The 19269-nt window shown below is 45.0% G+C and overlaps 1 pseudogene; it reads left to right on the top strand.

The window, feature by feature from the left end:
- Positions 1-52: 52 nt before the first annotated feature.
- Positions 53-18108, top strand: LOC100664062 (sialic acid-binding Ig-like lectin 12; annotated as a pseudogene).
- The last annotated feature ends 1161 nt before the right edge of the window (positions 18109-19269 follow it).

Genomic DNA, 19269 nt, shown 5'->3' with positions numbered 1-19269 from the left:
CAGGACCATGCCAATAAGGTCTACAGAACCCTAACAAAAGGATAGGTCAGTTTTGCCATCTTGCTAGGCTTGAAATGAGCCACCCCAGAGGCAGGAAATAGAAGATCTCACCACCACCAGTGAAGAACAACTAGGAATGGAGTGTGTCCTTTGGACCTGGGATCCCTGTGCCGGGACGCTCCTGGAACCAAGAGACAGAGAGAGAAAAAGCTGTAAAACTGAAGACAGCAAGACAGTGAAAAGCAGTGGCAGAGAAATGGCAGCAGCAGAAGCAGCAGAACCAGGAGACTGGAAGGAGACCCGCAGGAGATGACGTGGGCTCTTCCCGGTCCACAGGGTGAGAGAGGCTTGCCGGAGAGGTAGGGTGCCTCAGGACACTTGATTGAGCTACATTTACCTACCCACAGAGCTTCTGGCTGAGGCTTACTGGGGTGCCTCAGGGCACCTATCAGCAGAGATAAAATAGCTTTGTAACACTTTTCTGAGTATGCATAATCCAAAGGGCCAGAGAGAGGCATGACTGTGGGCACAGCTGAGATGAGGCTGTCCTGATAGAAGAACTGGATCCTTATGCCGAATAAACCCCATAATCCTAGGTATTGCCTGTGAGTTCAGTGTAGCCATTGCAATGAGTTATTCAATTCATTAGAGAAGTAGAGAGTGCCATGGGAGGGATGGTTGGTGTCAGAATTGGTAAAGATGGTGGAGAGAGGAAGCGTATCTGACCTCTGCCTCATAGAAATTGGTCTTGGATTGTTGATCTTGATTCTCTTTCCCCTTTGTGAAGTTAGAGGAAGTCAGACACTGCTGCCACACCATTTTACACTTCACTTCCATAAATGTGATGTTTTTACAAAGCAGAAAAATGTGTTACCCACATCTGTACCCATGATTCAGTGTCGATCTGTATTTCTGGCCATCTCTGAGTTCAGATGGAAAGAACAACCAAATGTAGTAATGAAATTCTGCCACCAGGAAGACTTCCCTTCAGCACTGTCTTACAGTTTTACTATACTTGAGTTTGTAACAGTCCACTTCCAGCTGTGCCAGCATATTGTGAGGAGCCATTTGCAAACCAAGATGGAATGTTTTCTTCCTCAGACAGTGGTCATAAAGAACTGTCCATGAGATTGTAGGTGTTATTTCACATAGATAGGACAGTACACCAGGAGCAGGTGGTATAGGAATCTGTGCCACCTACTCGGGTGACTTATTTGTGCTTTCAGAACTGCTGAAGCCTAGTGTCGTATACATATTTCACTTGATAATGGATTTCTCCTGTAGATGCCCAACCTTTTAGTTCAGTGAGTCATGTAACACCTAATTCACGATGGGCAGTTCAGATCATATGTTCATTTGATATCCTAAGGCCGGGCATTCATTCTCTACCAGAGTCAGGAGCTTTTTTCAAAAGGACCACAGTTTTCTAAAAACAAACAAAACAGAACGTAACTTTTGAACAAAGTTCCCCAAAGACTGCATATAGGATTCTTAATTGTCACAGGCACTGCAAGTATGATTTGATATTCTGACTCATAAACCTCAAGTTGTAAAGTTTCTTTCTCTACAGTCTCGATTTTTTTCAGAGTTTTACCTTGCACTGCAATTAATTCCCTTGCACTGCAATTAACTGCTGTCCCTGTTGTGGGCAGGTGAGTGGGCTGACGGGGTGAGGGATTCCACTCAGGGAAGGTTCTGGAGCTTGAAGCTGAGTTTCTCCCTCCCCCAGGTTCCCCTACTCAGAGTTGGAGAATCGAGCTGGAACTAAACGAATCCACGATAGTGCAGGAGGGCCTGTGTGTCCTTGTGCCCTGTAAATTTCCCTATGGATATCTCTACACGTCTTGGTTTCGGGCAGAGGGGGATATATGCTGTGATCTTCCAGTGGCCACAAACCAACCAGGACAGAAGGTGCAGAAAGGACCCAGGGCCAATTCCTCCTTGGGGATCCTCGGGTCAATAACTGCTCCCTGAGCATCAGAGATGCCAGCATGGCAGACAATGGCATGTACTTCCTTCGAATGGAGAACTTTTTTCAGAGATACTCATTTAAAAATAAGATGATCTCTCTGAAGGTGATAGGTATGGTAGGGGCCCAGAAAAAAGGTCCTAGGGTGTGGTGCATCAGAAGTAGAAAATAGATGGTTCTGTTCCTCATGGGGGTGGAGAGAGTCAGGACAAGACCCTGGGGCTGGCTGACAACATGCTGAGGGGCTCTCATCTCCCCTTTCTCCTCCCCAGCCCTGACTCAATCACCCAATATCCAGTTCTCAGGAATTCTGGAGTCTGACCGCCCCAGGAATCTGACTTGCACTGTGCCCTGGGCCTGTGAGCAGGGGACGCCCCCCATCTTCTCCTGGAACTCAGCTGCCCTCACCTACTTGAACCCCAGGACCCACCTCTCCTCGGTGCTCACCCTCTCCCCAAGACCCCAGGACCATGGCACCAGCCTCACACGTCAGGTGACCTTCCCTGCAGTTGGTGTGACTGTTAAGAGGACCGTCCAGCTCAATGTCTCCTGTGGGTGTTGAGTGGGGTCAACTGGGTCACTGAGGGTGTGGGGCCTTGGTGGGGCTGGGCCACGGCTTGACGACTGGAACCTGGGAGGCAAGCAGGAAGGAGCTTCCTTACCTGTTTCCATGGCTTCTAAGGGAAAGGCCCAATGGCCTCTCATTTCCCATCACAGATGACGAGGCTGCCACATTTTCTGTCCCAGATGCTCCACAGAACGGGGTTATCAGAGTTTTCCAAGGAAACAGCACAGGTAGGAAAGAACTGCTCCTCTCCAGGGCTGGATGGAAGTGGATTTTCTGCCAACTCAGCACAGACATTATGTCTCAGAGCTCCAAATAACCAAGGACTGCATGGAGTACGAGAAAGCTGCTGTCTTAGTTATCTAGTGCTTCTATTCCAGAAACACCACAAGTGGGTGGCTTTAATAAACAGAAGTTTATTTTCTCTTGGTTTAGGAGGCTAGAAGTCCAAATTGAGGATGCCGACCCTAGGGGAAGTCTTTCTCTCTCTCCTGGCGTGGCTCTGCTCTTGTCCTTTTCTCTTTGAGCTTCTGTCCTGGGCAATCTTCATGTGACTTGGTATCTCTGTTCCCCATCTCTGCTATTTAGCTTGCTTGTTTACTCTCTTTTGTATGTCAGAAGAGATTGACTCAGGATATACGCTAATCCAGCCTCATTAACATAACAAATATAACCTAATCCTCTTGAACAAAACCTATTCCTGCCTCATTAAGATAACAAACATAGCTCATTCATAAATGGGATTATAACCACAGGCAGAGGTTAGATTTACAACACATGTTTTGGGGGGACACAAGTCAATCCTTAACACCAGCTAACCAGGCCAGATGTGGGGTGAGCAGAGGGAGAAAGCCCCCACTTCCGACAACTCCTGAAAGTCAGTCTTTTGCTCACCCACAACTGTCTTTTGCAAATTCGGACAGAAGGTGCCCTATTCCTCTCATTTCACCTTCATTCGTGTTTCTCCTTCTCCTGATATTCCTTAAGTTCTTTCTTGGCCCATTAACTGCTTTTGTTTACTGTATCCCTGTTTGAGGCCCTCTGTCCTCCATCAGGAAAGCCTGGTGGCGTAGTGCTTAAGTGCTACGGCTGCTAACCAAGAGGTTGGCAGTTCAGATCCGCCAGGCACTCCTTGGAAATTCTATGGGGCAGTTCTACTCTGTCCTCTAGGGTAGCTATGAGTCGGAATCGACTCGACGGCACTGGGGAAACTCTAGGAAAATGATCTGAGCCTCTCCTGAGGGTTTCAGGCCTCCCCAGGGTTAGTGTGGACACCAGGGTAGGAAAGGGACAATAGGCTTGACTCTGGCAGAGAGAAGAGGACAGGGCTGTCAGTGTCCCATAATGCTCACTTTCTCTGTCTCTCTCCATATTTCTCTTTTTCTTCATCTCTCTCTCTCCATGTCTTTTGCCCACCATATTTCTCTCTCTCTCTCTCTCTGTATTTCTTTTTCTCCCTTTCCATATATTTCTCTGTCTCCTAAAGCCCTCAAAAAAAAAAAAAAAGCCCTCAAGATCCTGGGAAATGCGTCATCTCTTCCCATCCAGGAGGGCCAGTCCCTGCATCTGGTCTGTGTTACTGATAGCAATTTCCCTGTAGAGCTGAGCTGGTTCTGAGAGTCCCCAACCCTGAACACCACCCTCATCACCAACCCTGGATACATGGAGCTGCCTCAAGCAGGGACTGGAGAAGAAGGAGTGTTCACCTGCCAAGCTCAAAACCAGCTGGGCTCCCAGCATGTTCTTCTGAATGTCTCTGTTCACTGTGAGTTTGGAGGCAGCTGGGGAAGGACTCCATGGTATTAGAGACACAAGAGGTCCCCTGCTGAGCCCTCTCCTTCCTCCCCAAAGATCTCCCACAGCTTCTCAGTCCCTTCTGCTCCTGGGAGGCTGAGGGTGTGTGCTGCGGCTGCTCTGTCCAAGCCCTGCAGGACCCCTCCTTGCACTGGCGTGTTGGAGACGGGCTGGTGGAGGGAAATAGCAACAACACCTCCTTCGTAGTCATCTCCAGCTCCTCTCAGCCCTGGGCTAACAGCACCTGAGCCTCAGTGCTGGGCTCAGTCCTGGCCTCAGACTCTGCTGTGAGGCCCAGAATGTCTGTTGAGCCCAGAAATCACTGTCCTGCTGCTGCCAGGTTAAGGGTTTTCAAGGGAAAAGGAACTTCCTCTCCAGAGAGATGGAGCTTGGAGGAGAGGCACCCAAGGCTAAGACAACAGTGGCTGGGGATAAGACCCTCAGTCCTTTGGCTGGTGGGGTTGTGTGGTGTGTTGCAAAGAGGCTGGCTCAGGGTCTACAGAGCGAAGGAATGCCAAGTGACTGAGTCCTGGGTGGGCATCAGACACACTAATTGAGGGCAGAGAGGAGTGGCTGGTTTGGAGGATGCTGTGTGTTGGAATTGGCATTTAATCGAGCCTTGCACTGGTTTTTTTTTTTTTTTTTTTGGATTATCTGTAGGAAAACCAGAACCCAGGTCATGTTCAGAAGTCCTGGGAGGAGCTAGCAGCATGGCCCTAGCTCCTCTGCCTTTTCCTCATCTTCAGGTGAGAGTGAGTATGCTTGTGGGGTGGAGGGAGACAGCCAAGGTGGAGAGGGTATGCAGGTTGTACAATCTCAACCTGTTTCAGAGCTTTCCCTAGCACTGCAATTAACACAAAACTTGAAGCCTTAAGGTCATATTTGGGAAATAATTTAGAGCACCTGATGAAATATAGTATATAAAAAACTCCTCAAAAATCCAGATTATGTAGTTTTTGACTATGACATGACATAAGAGATAAGAAGTGAACTTATAATTTGCTTTGTGTATATTTTTCCAGTACAGTTATGATCAGAGAGTCCACCACTTAGTCTTTGTAGTCATTATTGCCACCATAGCAATGAATAACAGTAGTCACTTTGTCCTTCAAGGTATTTGCTTCATAGTCTCTTCATCACAGTCTCCACAGGTGATAATTGAATTAATCAGGATGTCATTGCATGTGGAATTCTATGAAACACTTAAGGAAGAAACAATGCCAAACTTTCCCAAGCTTTCTTAGTAAATAAAGGAGGAGGGTGCCTCATTTCATGAAGCCAGGTGTAAGCCTGATACAAAAACCTGACCAGGACATTACAAGAAAAGAAAATTGCAGACCAATACTCTTCATGAACATAGAAAAATTCTTACTTAAATATTAGTAAATTTAATTCAACATGTATAATGTATATGATACATCATGACCAAGTGGGGTTTAACATTCGAAAATCAGTATCATTTATCACCTTAACATCATAAAAGAGAAAAGTCACATGTGCCTGTCAATTACTGCAGAAAAAGCATTTGAAAAAAATTAGTAGACGTTTATGATTTTTTAGAAACTCAGCAAAATAGAACCAGAAGAGAACTTCTTCAATCTGATCATGGGCATCTATGACCTGCTTCTAGCATCATAGTTAATGGTGAAATGTTGAAAACTGTCCCCGTAAGGATGGGATCAAGGCAAGAAGATCAGTTCTCACTTCTTCTGTTGAACAGTTTTCTCTTATTTACAGTGAAGTACAGAAAGAAATAAAAGGCAGTCAGTTTAGAGAAAAAAAATTAAAACTTCCTTTATTTGCAGGTGACATGATTATGGTTGTAGAAAATTCTAAAGAACCTACAAATGAATGTTTTACGCAAATTACAGGACATAAAAGGGAAGAAAAACCTAGAGAATGAAGATAGTGACACTGTAATGTCCCAGGATAGGACACAAGAAGCTTTGAAGCTTTTGTCTGGGTGTCTTGGAAGGCTCAATCTTTTGGTGTCCCCTTGCATAACCCAGCCATTAAGCTGAGAGGAGTCCAAGATACACAGAGAGAAGCCATGTGGAGCCTCTCTGGTCAAATTCTACTTCAGCTGATAGCATTAACTGCCACCTATTTGCATATTTTTATTTGCATAGTCTGTCTTGAATGTCTCACCCAGCTGAGCCCTGTTTCTACTGACTGCTTTTCTCCTTGTCATGGCTCACATTTTATAGCTTCTTTGCTAATTTTGGGAAGGATGCTGGATGTTATGTTATATTGTTGATTATCTGGATATTCTAGTATTCTTTTAAAGATTGTTGAGCTTTCTACCGGCAGCTAATTTACTTGTGAATCATCTTGACCCATTCAAAGCTTTTAATAAAAGCTTTGTTAGTGTAAGTTTAGATTAACCTTTATTCTATCTTCCCCATAATTGTTCTTCCTCAAATAGCATGTTTTTTTCTCAGATTTATGGCATCTCATAGTATGCAGGATGTGATCGTTACGGACAGTTGTTTGTCAGCTTGGCTGGGCCATGATTCTCAGTGGTTTGGCAGTTATGATGTAGTCTGGCAGTTGTATAATGATGTAATCACTTCCATGATGAGATCTGATATAATATGATTACCTCCATGATGGGATCTGCTGTGAGTAGCCAATCATTTGAAAGGGAGTTTCCTTGGGAGTGTGGCCTGCATTCAATATAGGTGGACTCTCTGGCAAGGCTCGTGGGCTTTTGCTTGCTTTAGACTCTGTGGCTGGCTTCTGTTCATATGACCTCTGGTTCTTAGGACTTGAGCTAGCAGGTTACCTGCCATCTTGCCTGCTGACCTTGGGATTCATTGTTCTCCACAGACTGTGAGCCAGAGGCCTGTAGCCTGATCACTGAGCTTGGATTTGCCCACCCCAGCAGCTATGTGAGTCAGGATAAGCCTCTGTCATGACCCGTGGACTTGGGACTTTCCGGCCTCTACAACTACTTGAGCCATTTCCTTGATAAAAATCTCTCTATATACATATTTGGAAACGCTGGTGACACAGTGGTTAAGAGTTCAGCTGATAACCAAAAGGTTGGCAGTTTGAATCCACCAGGTGCTCCTTGGAAACCCTATAGGGTTGCTATCAGAATCGACTAGACGGCAATGGGTTTAGTTTTGGTTATTATATATTTATACACCTTACTGGTTTTGCTTCTCTAGAGAACTCAGCCTAAGAAACAGAGAATTCAGCCTAAGACATATCGGGGGTGGTTTTCCACATTTGAGATGGTGGGGAGGTTACGTTTGAGTAAAGACTTGAGGGTGATGAAGAAACAGGCTCCATGTTTATCTAAGAGCGAAAGATCCCGGGAAGAGGGAAAAAAGGGATCTGTGAGTAGAATTGCTTTGAGGCAGAAAGATGGCCTGGGGTGCTGTGGAAATAACGCCAGTGTTTGAAGCAGAGGGAGGCAAAGGAGGATGGAGCTGCTGGGAAGATGGTGCAGACCTTGATGGATCTTGCAGGCCAATGGAAGAATCAGGAAGGCTTTGAGGGGAAGGGAGACATGATTGCACTTTCATTTTAGTAGGATCCCCATAGCTGCTCTGTTAAGAATAGGCCAGAGCGAGGCCAGGGCTGCAAGAAACAAAGGACAAATGCTTCTGGATCTATTTTTAACAACGGATACTTTGATAGGACACCAAAAGCAAGAGCAACAAAAGACAAAACAGTTAAATCGGACTTCATCAAAATTAAAACTTTTGTGCACCCAAGGACTTTATCAAGAAGTGAAGCGGCAACCTACCCTACAGAATGGGAGAAAATATTCAAGAACCATATATCTGATAAGGGTTTAATATCCAGAATATACAAGAAACTCCTACAACTCAACAAGAAAAGATAAACAACCCAATTGAAAAATGGACAGAAGACTTGACTTTTCTCCAAAGAAGATATACAAATGACTAAAAGGACAAGAAAAAAATGTTCAACACCATTAGTCATTAGAGAAATGCAAATCAACACCACAGTGAGATATCCCTTCACACCCAACTCTTGTTAGTTGCTGTGGAGTCAATTCTGAGTCATGGCAACCCCATGTATTGCAGAATAGAAATGTGCTTCACAGGGTGTTCAAGGCTGTGACCTTTCAGAAGCAGATCACCTGCCCTGTCCTCCAAGGTACCTCTGGGTAGCTTTGAACTGGCAGCCTTCCAGCCAGTAGTCAAATGCTTAATTGTTTGGACCACCCAGGGACTCCTGACGCCATTTAGGAAGGCTATTTTCAGAAAAATGGAAAATAACAAGTGTTTGTGAGGAGGTGGATAAGTTGGAACTCTCATTCATTTGTTGTTTTTCTTTTACTCTGCTGCATATTAGAGCCTTTCACACCCAGTGATGTGTTTAAACAAAGCACAGCCACAACAAAGACAGTATGAAGAAACTGACTTCTTATTAACCTGCTATGCGGAGCTGCCTAGACAGAGAGACAAGTGGCAGCCTTTTTGTTTATTTGTTTTTGGTTTGGGTTCGTTGTTCCCTTTTTCATTTCTTTTTTAAAATAAAAATGTAAAGAGATGGATTTGAAAAATACAGCTATTATTGGATAGCAGCCACACTCATTCATTTCTGTATTCTCTATGGTTGCTTTCATGTTAAAAGAATAGAGTTGAATAGTTGCAATCCAGCACCTAATGGTCTGCAAACGTTTTATAGAAAGTATTTGCCAACCCCCTGTCCTAGACTAACAAAGAAAAATGTGGCCTGGCCAGGTGAGTCAACAGTGGGGAAGAGGTCAGTCCTAGCACCCAGACGCAGCCATCCCTTCCCAAATATGCCCCTTCTCTTACCACTTTCTTCCCTACCACATGCCTTGTACAGATATGGTTTCAGTCATTGGGGCTTCCTATGACCTGGACTCTCCTCTATGTCCTTGGTGAGTATTAGCACATGGAATCCCTACCTCCATGGCCCCAGAGTCGAAGTGTACTCTCTGCCCAGTCCTCCTGAGAATGAAGCCTCCAACTTGGAGGGAATGATCCCACCCCTGCCTGTGGGTCCTCCGTCACAGCTCTTTTCGGGGGAGCCCCAGATGCCAGAAGACATAATAACTCCCCACTGGACAGTGACTCCTAGAAAGCAGCATCTGGGTGGGTTGTGTTCAATTTATTGTGTAGAGAGGGGGCACCCACCACATGGGTGCTGAGGGAGGGAGGGAGGGAGAGAGAGGAGAAGCTGCCTCCCTCACACACCTTGGCCTCTCCATCTCTCATGTTCCTGATCTCAGCTCCCAAGTCTCTCCTAGGCCCCACCCCAGCAGGACTGACCTCTACAAATCCCTAGAGCCCATGACTCAGTAAGGTTGGGCCAGATGGGACCCATTTTCATATTACAGGCATAATGGCATGACACCCAAAGGGAAAGGCATTGACAGGGAGACAGGAGACTTGGACCAGGCCCTACGTTGGATGTGAACTTGGGTACGTCTCTCACCTTCTCTGGCCTTAGGGTTCCTCATGTTAACCTGATTGGGGTGCATGCCTTGGAGCAGTCGAGCCAATGAAACGTACTCCAAGTCAGAAAGAGAGAGAAAGTTTTATTAGGAGATGATACCAATGGTGGGGGGGAGGTGCCGACAGCAATGCAGACTCTCCTTTATGGAGTCCCCCAAAAGCAATTTTTACATCAGAGCTTATATATCATTTTGGCAAGGATTACCTAATGTTTTTAAGCATGTAGCCCATGGATGGTCATATACATCACAAAACAACTGCAGGAAACTATTAAACTGAAGGTGTGTGTTTCGGACATCTGGACTCTAATGTATAATATTTGTAACAGGCTGAAAAAACTTACATAAGAATCTCTCGGCTAGTGGAACTGGCCTGCCAAGTCCATTCTGACTGAGATAAGGAGCAAGAAAAAATTGCAGACCAAAAGCACCAGGCAGTCTTCCTAGCTGCTGTCTCACAGGCTGAAGGCCATTTCTCATGAGAACAAAGAAGAGGAGAGGGACCAAGGCCACAGAAACTGAGAGTGCTCTGCACCCCTTTGGAAAAAGACCAATGCAGCTGGTGCAATAATAAAAAAAAAAAAGTATAGATTACTTAGAGTATCATTCTGGCATTACTTATGTCAAGCTCTACATCATCCATTTTGAAAAGAAGAAAACAGGTTGTGAGCTATTAGGGTCACACTCAGGTGGAAGTGGAGGAGGTGATGGCTGGTTTCCCAGGGCTAATCAGCCCTGACAGTGTCTGGGTCTGAGGTTCCTTCTCTGTGGATGGTCATTGGTCACTGTTCTTACTCCATCCCCACGTTCCTGTTTCTGCTTTCACTTCCAGATCTTAGTTCCCTGAGAGAACCCTGAGAAATAAGCTTTCCCTGGAGGGACCTGACGCCTCCAACCCAGACATGCTGCTGCTGCTGCTGCCCATGCTATGGGAAGGTGAGTGGCAGAGGGGAAGAAGCAGTGGTGGCTTGGGCTGGAGCTGCGGGTCACCCATGTGTCCCTACAGGGTCCATGTCTCAGGATTCGAGATTCCAGCTGGAAGTGAAGAGGCTACCGCTGGGAACGGCTGGACTGACTCTACCCCTGCTTACGGCTACTGGTTCCAGAAAGGGGCCAATGTTAACAAGGATGCTCCAGTGGCCACAAACAACCCAGCTCGAAAAGTGCAAGAGGAAACCAAGGGTCGATTCCACCTCTTTGAGGACCTCAAGACCAATAACTGCTCCCTGAGCATCAGAGATGCCTGGAAGAAGGACAAGGGGTCATACTTCTTTATGGTGGAGAGAGGAAATACTGTGAAACATTCTTACACATCTAACCAGCTGTCTGTGCATGTGACAGGTAAGGAATAGACTCCAGGAAAAGTCACAGGGAGGGTCACAGGGCCAAGGGCAGGAGTGGGATGGAACCCCCTATTCCTCATGCTGGGAGGAGGCTGGGAGTAACACCTGCAGGGTGCAAGGGGAGGAGCTGGATTACAGCCTGAGGCTTCTCTCAGGGACACACCTTGGAATGCCTCCCTCTTGATCCTGTGTCTCCCCATCTCTCAACAGCTCTGACCCAGACCCCCTTTGTCCAGATCCAGGGTACCTGGAATCCAGCCACCACAGGAACACGACCTGAACTATGCCCTGGGCCTGTGATCAGAGGACAACCCCCACTTTGTCCTGATAGGAGATATCCTCAGCTCCCTGGGCCCCACTATCCTCTGCTCCTCACTGCTCACCCTTACTCCACGGCCCCAGGACCATGGCACCAGCCTCGCTTGTCAGGTGAAGTTCTCAGGAACTAGCATGATCATGACGAAGACCATCCAACTCAGCGTGTGCTGTGAGTTCTGAGCCAGGATGCCCAGGTCCCTGATGGGGTATCCCAAGGGCAGCAGGGATTGGAGGGGGTCAGGGCCCTGGACATTGGGTGGGATGCTGAGTTCTGGAATCTGGGCTGGCTAGGGTTCAGGGGGACCCCTGCCTCCACCTCTTCCATATTTCTGTATCTCCTTTGCATCGAGGGCCAGTGTCTACCCAGCCCTTGCCACTGATGTGGATCAGCTGTGTCTTTCTTTCCCAGACTCTCCGTGGAATTTGACTATAACTGCCTCCCGAGGAAATGGTACAGATAGGAAGCACCTCTCCTCCCTGGGGTTGTCAGGAGCAGAGGCTGGGCCAGGGTCCTCTGCCTCTTCCTGGACTCACACTGGTGACCAGAGGTGGACCCAGAGGTCCCTCTCCATCCTCAGCACCTTGTCTGCTGTGACTCCTGCTTGCCTTTACTCCCCTCGGACTTCTCCACAACCCCCTCGGCTATATGCCAAATTCATACAGCAGAACCCGCCTTTTATGCCCCTTATCAACCTTCTCCTGATTAATTCCCTAGCGTCATCTTTTTATTTCCTCCAATTGTCTTAAAGTAATTTTGGAGAGTAACATGTTCTCTTGGAAAAATTTAAAATGCCCGATACAGTTTATCCCCAGATGGCCAGCTCCCCTCCCCAGAAGGGAACAGTTCTGCTCTGTGTTTGGTTTGTCCACCTGATGTGTCCAAGAGGTCATTTGACATCGGTAGTAAACACTGTCCTCATTTTTACCTCTGACTTTGCAGTATCCCTCTGCATGGATGGACTTTAGTTCTGTGTACATCTCCTATTAAAGGAAAACGATGACACTAAGTTTTTCCACTAAGAAAAAAGAAATGAACACCATGAGTGATCTTGTATATTTGATCTACTTGTATCTACTTTTAGAAGTGCGTGTGTATGTCTGTGGGATAAATTCCCTAAGCAAAGTGGCTGGATGATACATTCTTTCTAATTTTGAGAGATGGGGCCGAATTACTCTGTATTGAGGCTGATCAAGTTTACATTCCCACCCAGCTTTATCAACCCAGTGTGAAGCAAAACCTTTCGATCTTTGCCATTATCAGGCGAATATTGATAGCTCTGTGTAGTTTGTTTTGTTTTTATTGTGCCAAAATGTACATAACAAAATACTTGCCATTTTTAAGTGTAGAATTCAGTGAAATTAATTACGTCCACCATTTTGTGCAAACATCACCGATATCACTTTCCAAATGATTTTCATTTCCTTTAACAGAAACTCAGTACCCCTTTCTTAATAACTCCGCATTTCCCCAACTCCGTCCTCAGTAACCACAGGTAAACTTTTGTCTCAATGCACCGGCCTTTTCAGAAAATTTCATTTAAGTGCCAGGAAAATATTTGTCTTTTTGTATCTGAATTATTTCACTTAGCATAATGTTTTCAAGGTTCATCCATGTTGTAGCACATATCAGAACTGCTCTCCTTCTTATGGCTGAGGAATATTCCACTGTTGGATATACCACATTTGGTTTATCCATTCATCATGGACACTTAGGTTCTTTCCACCTTTCAACTATTTTGAATAATGCTGCAGTAAACACTGGTGCAGAGTATCAACTGAGTCCGTCCTTTCATATCTTTTGGGAATTTACGTAGGTGTGCAGGTGCTGGGTTATATGGTAATTCTATGTTTAAATTTTTAAGGAACTGCCAAATGGTTTTCCGTAATGGCTGCACCATTTTACATTTCCATCAGAAGTGGATGGACTCCAAGTCTCCACATCCTTCCAACACTTGTTATTTTCCTATTTTCTCATAATTGCCATCCTAGTGGTTGTGAAGTAGTATTTTGCTGTGTTCTTGATTTACATTTCCATCTGTTCATGTGCTTATTGGCCATTTGTATATCACCTTCGGAGAAATGTCTAATCAAGTCCTTTGCCCATTTTTTCAATTGGATTCTTTGTCATTTTGTTGTTGAGTTGTAAAAATTCTTTATATATTCTTTACATTAAACCTTTGTAGATACATGGCTCCAAAGTATTTTCTCCCACTCCCTAGACTGTCTTTTCACTTTTGTGATAAAGTCCTTTGACACACAAAAGTTTTTAATTTTGATGAAGGTCAATTTCTCTATTTTGTCTTTTGTTGCTCATGCTTCTGCTGTCATATCTAAAAAATTCAGTGTTGAAAACTAGGTCTGAAAGTTACCCCTATGTTTTGTTCTAAAAATCTAATGGTTTGAGTTCTTATATTTAGGGCATTGATCTATTTTGAGTTAATTTTCACATATGGTATGAGTCGTGGGACCAACTTCATTCTTTTGCATGTGGAGATACAGTTGTCCCGGCACCATTTATTGAAGAGACTACCCCTTTTCCATTGGATAGGCTTGGCATGCTTGTTGAAAAGCAATTGTCCATAGATGTTTGGTTTTATTTCTGGACTCTCAGTTGTATTCCATTGGTCTATATGTCTACCCTTATGCCAGTAACAGATTGCTTTGATTACTGTAGCTTTATAGTAGGTTTTTAAATTGGGAATTGTGAGCCCTCCTACTTTGTTCTTCTTTTTCAAGATTGCTTTGGCTATTTGAGGGCGCTTGTAATTCCACAGGAATCTGAGGATTGGCTTTTGCGTTTCTGCAAGAAAGAAAGAAAGAAACTGCTGGAATTTTTATAGGGATTATGTTGAATCTATAGATCACTTTAGGTAGTATTGATATCTTAGTATTAATACTTCCAATCCATAAACATGAACGTCCTTCTATTTATTTAGGCCTTTAATTTCTTTCAGTAACGTTTTCTAGTTTTCAGTGAACAAGGTTTTACCTCCCTGGTTAAATTTATTTCTAGGTATTTCATTCTTTTAGGTGCTGTTAAAAATTGAATTGTTTTCTTAATTTCCTTTGCAGATTGTTCGTTTAAACACAACTGATTTTAACGTGTTGATCTGTACCCTACAACTTTTCTGATTTCATTTATTAGCTCTAACACTTTTTTTGTGGTTTCTTTGGAATTCTTTTTCTGTAAGTCCATGTCATCTGTGAAGATATAGTTTTACTTCTTCCTTTCCAGTCTGGATACTTTTTATTTCTTTTTCTTGCCTAATTTCTCTGGCCAGAACTTCCAGCACAATATTGAGTAGCAATGGGGAAAACAGGCATCCTTGTCTTGTTCCTGACCTAGATGGCAAGCTTTCAGATTTTTACAATTGAGCACAATGTTAACTATAGGTTTTTCATAAATGCCCTTAATCATGTTGAGAAATTTCCCTTCTACTCCTAATTTATTGAGTGTTTTTATCAGAAAAGGGTATTGAATTTTGTCAAATGCCTTTTCTGCATCAACTGAGACAATCAAGTGGTTCTTTTTCTTCATTAGTGTAGTGTATTACCTTGTTGCTTTTCTTATGTAGAACCATTTTTGCATTCCTCGGATAAATTCCACTTGGTCATGGTGTACAATACTTTTAATATACTATTGATACCATTAGCTAGTCTTTTATTGATAAATTTTGTATATATATTCATAAGGAATGTTGATTTGTAGTTTTCTTTCTTGTGGTATCTTTGGCCTTAGAATCAGAGTAAGGTAGTCCTCATAGAATTAGTTAGTGTCCCCTCCTCTTTTATTTTTTGGAAGAATTTAAGAAGTGTTGATGTCAATTCTTCTCTAATGTTTGGTAGAATTCCGCAGTGAAGTTATCTGGTCCAGGACTTTTCTTTGCTGGGGTTTTTTTAATTGCTCATTTAATCTCTTTACTTTTTATGAGTGTGTTGATATTTTCTATTTCTTCTTGAGTCAATTTGCATAGTTTGTGTTTCTAGGAAATTGTCTATGTAGTCTAGGTCATCTGATTTGTTGGCACACAATTATTCATAGTATTCTCTAATAAGCCTTTTTGTTTCTGTAAGGTCCATAGTAATGTCACCAGTTTTATTTCTGATTTTAGTTATTTGCATCTTTCTTTTTTTCTTTGTCAGTCTAGCTAAATTTTCTTGATCTTTAAAAATAAGATCCATTATTTTTCTATTCTCTACTTCACTTATCTCCACTGTGATCTATGTCGTTTCCTTCTTCCTGGTAGCTTTGGGCTTATTCTTCTTTTTCTAGTTACTCAAGTTGTAAAATTAGGTTATTGATTTAAGAGACTAGAATCCTTGGAATAAATCTGGATTCTGAAGGCAGAACAGCAAAAAGGACATGGATCCAAGGAAAGACAAACAATTTGTCTGGGCATCCTATGATGTCAGGACCGCCCCATGCTGTGCTTTCTATCAGTGCAGAAATGAATCTACATTGTTGTTTGTGGAGAAAACAAGGCCTCCACCAGGCTCTGGGCTCTGGGCTCACTCCCTCTCTGGATCCCTTGTACAGAGTCTCATTGCTCTCATTCCGTATCTACATGTCTGTTTCTGTCCCCCTTGCCCTGTCTCTTTCTGTACCTTTTCTTTCTCCTCACCTCTGTGTCAGTTTCTTAGGGTGGCCATGACAAATTATCATGAATTGGGTAGCTTACAGCAACAGAAATTTACCGTCTCACAGTTTTGGAATCTAGAAGTATGAAATTAGGGTGTTGATTGTGTTGATTCCTTCTTAGGGATCTGAGAAAGAATCTGTTCCCTCCCGCTCTCCTAGCTTCGTTGAATCCCAGAAATATTTGCCATTCCTTGGCTTACAGATGCATCATTCTCATCTCTGCCTCTATCTTTACATGGCTGCCTTCTCTGTGTGTCTGTCTCTATGTCTCTTCTCTTTTTATAAGGACACCACTCATTGATTAAGACCCACACTCCAGTAAAGGTCCCTAGGTGGTGCAAATGGTTTGCACTCAACAATTAACCTAAAGATTGGTGGTTCGAACCCACCCAGCAGTACTACAGAAGAAAACACCTGGCAATCTGTTTCCATTAATATTACAGCCAAAAAAATCCTATAGAGCATTCTACTCTATAACACATGGGGTTGCCATGAGTCAGAATTGACTCAGGCAACTAGCCACAACAACTACTACTATCACTCCAGCATGACCTCGTGTTAACTGATAACATCAGCAAAAATCCAGTTCTAAACAAGGTCACATTCACATGCACCGAAGATACACTTTCGGGGGATACAATTCAATCCATAACAACCTCTTTGTCTGTCTGTCTGTTTCTCTCTCTCTCTTGCCCTCTCTTTCTTGCCAGAATCTACAGTCCTAGGAAATGGCTGATCACTACCAGCCCAGGAGGGCCAGTCCCACACCTTGTCTGTGTTGCCAACAGCAATCCACCTGCCAGGCTGAGCTGGTTCCAGGAGAGCCTAGCTCCGAACCCCTCACAGCCCTCGAACCCTGGGGTCCTGGAGCTGCCTCAAGTACAAATCAGGGATGAAGGAGAATTCACCTGCCAAGCTCAGAACCCACTGGGTTCCCAGCAAGTCTCCCTGAGTCTCTCCCTGCAGAGTGATCATCAAAGGGCTTCACACCTGACCCCACACACCTGTAACCCCTAGCTCATCTGAGCCTAACTGAACAGACCCCTGTGGCTCAGCAGGGACCACACCTCTGGGCTCAGACTCACCTGTGGGACCCAGAGCCCTCTCTCCACCTCTTGGACATCAGGCTGTGGGTCAGGTGAGGCCTGGATGCATGTGGCCCACATCCAGTGATGCCTGAGGGACCTGGAGAACAAATGTCCAGTCCTATTGGGAGCAGAAGGACACAGGAGTTTTGTGTGGGGTAACTCAGTCCCCCTCTCACCCCCCCACAGGGATGCCTGGGACCATAGCAGACGTGGTTCTGATGGCCGTTGGGGCACTCACAGTCAAGACCTTGCCCCCCCTGCCTCTGCCTCACCTACTTCATGTGAGCACCACTCCCGGGAGGAAGGGGACACATGGGGAGGGCAGAGGGAAGGTCACTGAACCCAAGAACCAAGTACCAGAGGGGCTCCAATGGGTCAAGGGGGCCTGGAGCCAGGTGGGAGAATGCACTGGTGATGAGAATTCCACATATGCCAAAAATAGTCAGGCCTGGATCTCAGCTCTCATCAAGGAGGTCTCTGGGGTAGCTCTGTCCTATCCTACCTCAGTCACCCTCCAGATCCTTAGGAGGGAACAGAGAGTCCGTCTGCCCACTATCCCCTATCTGGCCAGACTGAGAGGCTCTCTGCTGTCTTCACTCAGCATGAGATCCTGCAGGAATACAGCAGCTGGGCCAGCAGTGGGCATGGAGGACACAGGCATGGAGGATGCAAACACATTCATGGGTTAGTCTCTCAGGTGAGTGATATGGGCATCTCACTTCCCAACATCCCGCCTAGACACCTTCCCCAGGATGGCCCTCATGATTGTTCCACTCAGCATGGCTGATATTGAGCTGCCCATCTACCTTCCCAACCCACTTCTCCTGTTGGCTGTCATCATTCCAATGACTCAGCTGACTGCAGTCTCTCAAGCTGAAAACAGGGTGTCATTCTCCACTCTGTCCTCCCTTCCTTCTCCTAGATCTAATAACTCACTAAACTTGTCCATCCTTCCTTCTCAGCACAGCTCATGTTGATGCCCTTCTTTACTCCACACTGACCCTGGTCATTCCTGTGGCCTCAGCTCTTCCCTCCATCACTGAGCCCACCTCACCTCCCTGCCTCCCATCTATCTCCCAACCCAGACCTCCAGACAGTGCTTCCAGGTGCAATTTATCATTACATTCCTCCACAGTTTGAGCACTGATGTTTCCTTTCCACGGCTGGAAAATAGGTACAAATGCCATAGCCTGGATTTCAAAGCCTCGCATGACCTGCCCCTGCTGGAACTCCCAGCCAGATCCCTCCCTCCCCCTGCATGACGCAATGTCTCACCACACCCAACCCAGCCAAGCCCTCTGCGACTCTATAACTTTGCATATGCAGTTACTTCTGAAATGCCCTTCCTTCCCCATTTCTGCCTACACAAGTCTTGCTCATTCTTCAAGACCAGTCTGAAATGTCATCTGTGTTGTGCGTGTATGTGTGTGAATGTGTGTGTGTGTGTGGTTTATATGTGTGTGTGTGTGTTTAACATTCAGTGTATGGTTTTGAGCAGAGGAGTTTCATTCAGTCCTTTATTCGTAGATGCCTTCACCAAATACTGCTGAACACCTACTACATGCCAGCATTGTCATAGGTACAGGGTGCCTTGGTGAACATGACCTCGAAAATCTCTGTCCTCAAGTGGCTGTCATCCTAGAGACAACAAAGATATAAATAAAGAGAAACCAATAATAAATAAAATTAAAGCATGGTGGATGGTGGTTTATGTTTGGAGGAAAATAATACAGGGAAAGAAGTATGAGACATTTTGGGGTGGATTTCCACATTGAATAGTGTGAGAAGGTGATGTTTGAGCAAAGATCTGAGGGCAGAGAAGAAGCCTGCTCTCTGTTCAGCTAAAAGCAAAAGATCCCAGGAAGATAGAATAAAGGGAACCATGAGTGCAATGGCCCTGAGGCAGAAGCAGGCCTGGTGTGCAAATGAAAATGACAAGAAGACCAGTGTTTAAGCAGTGGGAGGCAGAGGAAAGAGGAGCAGCTGGGAGGATGGTACAGACAATGAGGGGTCTTGCAGACCAATGGGAGAATCCAGAACCCTTTGAACAGAGAGGAGACATGATAGGACTTTCATTTTAGCAGGATCT

Source organism: Loxodonta africana, chromosome 11, assembly GCF_030014295.1.
Source record: "Loxodonta africana isolate mLoxAfr1 chromosome 11, mLoxAfr1.hap2, whole genome shotgun sequence".
NCBI lineage: Eukaryota > Metazoa > Chordata > Mammalia > Proboscidea > Elephantidae > Loxodonta > Loxodonta africana.
This window is presented reverse-complemented; position numbering and strand designations above follow the sequence as displayed.